Below are 2,372 nucleotides of genomic sequence, written 5' to 3' on the forward strand. Positions count from 1 at the left end.
TCCTGATCTAGTTTCTATTCCTATAATTTTGCCCTTTTCAGAGTATCACATAAATGAAATCATCCAGTAAATACCCTTCGGAAACTGACTTCTTTTACATAGTGCAATGCATTTCAAATGAATCTAAGTTGTTTATTGTGTCAATAGTTTATTCCTTTTTCATTGCTGAGGGATGTTCCATTGTGTGGATGTACCACAGCTTGTTTATACTCACCCAGTGAGAGAGATCTGGGTTGTTCCAGTTTTTGATGATTGCAAACAAGCTGCTATAGACACACCTGTGCAAAGATTTTTTTTTTTGGAGTGAATATAAGCTTTCGTTTCTCTAGGATGAAGAACCAAAAGTGGGACTGCTGAGTCACAGAGTAAATGTGCATTTAACTTTATAAGAAATAGCCAAACTGTCTTCCCGACTGGAGATATCATTCTGTACTCCCACCAGCAATGAATGAGATGTTGTTTTGGGTCCCTGCCAGAATTTGGCATTTTTAATTTTAGCTTTTCTAATAGGTGTGTAATGGTATCTTATTGTGGTTTTTAACACCTTTCTCTAAATTTCAAATTCAATTTAGCCTCTGTTAGCACTGCATGAGTAATTTTGTACAACAGAAACTTAAGAATCACATGGAAAGTCCACAAAAATATTAAAGCTGGCCAGTTCCCTGTTAAAGACAAGGAAGCTAGAGTCCAGAGAGGGGAAGTCACATGCCTAAAGTTTTAGGCTTGTGCTTTTTCTAACACAGTTGACCCTTGAATAATGGGTTTGGGGTACCAACCACCCATGCAGTCAAAAATGTACAATAACTCATGTCAGCCCTCGGTATACAGAAAGTCGCAATCGTGGATGAGAAACATGCCTACCGGTGAACCCGTGCAGTTCAAACCTGCGCTGTTCAAGTGTCGACTGTGTTTCTTTTTAATAATGGCAGCACGAACAAATTGTCCAACCCTTGTGCCATCCTTAAATAAGACAAACAAAACCATAAAAACACCACACACCCACAAATAACTAATGCAGTCCAACTCGATACCGTCTCATGCAACCACAGTAATCGCCCCCTACCAATCCAGGTACAGCAGGGCAAGGGGTACTGAGCTCATGTGTTAGGTTTCTAAAAACGTGCCCATGCCCTGTATAATGGCCGACATTCTGATCTCTAGACATGAGCAATGTGGAGGACTCTCGGACACTACATTAGTAAGAAAAACTTGGTTTCACAGTCTACACTCACTTTTATATTCTGCCTGGGCAGGATGGCCCTGGTAGTATGCTGACGGTCAGGCCCTGGTGGTAGGGGACAGCATTCCTGCAGCTGATCACAGGTTTCACTGTCAAATTCAGTAGATTTAAGGGAAGAAAGCTGGCAAATACCCCTTTGCCACTGTCCCATGAAGGAAGAACACGTTTGTCGATGGGGTCCCTGGCTCAGTCCCCTCTGGTTGTTTCTCCTCAGGACCTGCTACCTGCACATCGGATAACTTCTGGCCCACTCTCCCCAAGTGACACAGTGATCAAAGCTGGGTGGACGCTGAAGGGCGGTCCCGTGACCGTCCAGGCCTTTCAGAGACAAACTCTTCGGGCAGATCTAATGTCAGTCTTCCAATCTAGCTCTCATCAGTAACGAAGCAAACATTTTCGTCTCTAGTGGTGTAACTCTGAAATCTTTCAACTGGATTTGAACTCAGAAGGTAGTGGATGTTATTTACTGGACCCCAGATATGTAATGTTTCATTTAAATACATATGTAAAATCATGACAGTTGGCAGATGTCATTTACCACAAGAATAATTACATGAGAAAACCCCTGTCTGACTAAGAGGAACATAGATACTTACCACAGCAGTGTTTTTTAAAAAGTGGAGCCCTTCCTTCAACAAACTCTCACATGGAGAGCCAGGAGATAACTAAGAGTGAAAATACTCTGGTTAAAAAAGTGTGGGGTTTCTCAGAGCTCGTGCTCCCCCAACCTTCCTCTTCTCCAACGCCTTGGAATCTCTAGAGAACTTCGGAATAAAAGTTATAGAAGTAATAAAAACTCTTTCTTTGATAATTAAACACCAAAAAAGTATAGAAGTTACTCTGCCGCTCTCCTCCTGAAGGAGGAGTCACTTCTGCACTTGAGATCGAGTGTGAAACCCAGACGCAGAGAAAGCTGCTGTGCCCTCAACTCTCCCTCAGGTCATTTCATGGCGGGAACAGGTTTAACAGCTCGGCTGAAGAACCTAGAAGAGATGTCATCAAGGCTACTTTGCTACAGTGAAGGTCATGTTTATTTAGCCGCTGCGGAAAACCTGAAGACAATGGCCACATAAAAGCAGCCCCAGAAAAAAAACAGGATTCCAACCCCAGTGTTGTTTGTGGGTTATTTGCA

General features: G+C 42.7%; 1 protein-coding gene across 1 annotated transcript in view; it reads right to left on the reverse strand.

Moving 5' to 3' along the window:
- The window catches only part of AKAP13 (A-kinase anchoring protein 13), a 247,495-nt gene that overhangs the window by 150,242 nt on the left and 94,881 nt on the right, over positions 1-2,372 (reverse strand). The gene's annotated exons all lie outside the window — the stretch shown is intronic.

The sequence above is a fragment of the Pteropus vampyrus genome, unplaced genomic scaffold (genome assembly GCF_000151845.1).
Source record: "Pteropus vampyrus isolate Shadow unplaced genomic scaffold, Pvam_2.0 Scaffold34, whole genome shotgun sequence".
In the NCBI taxonomy this organism is placed as follows: domain Eukaryota; kingdom Metazoa; phylum Chordata; class Mammalia; order Chiroptera; family Pteropodidae; genus Pteropus; species Pteropus vampyrus.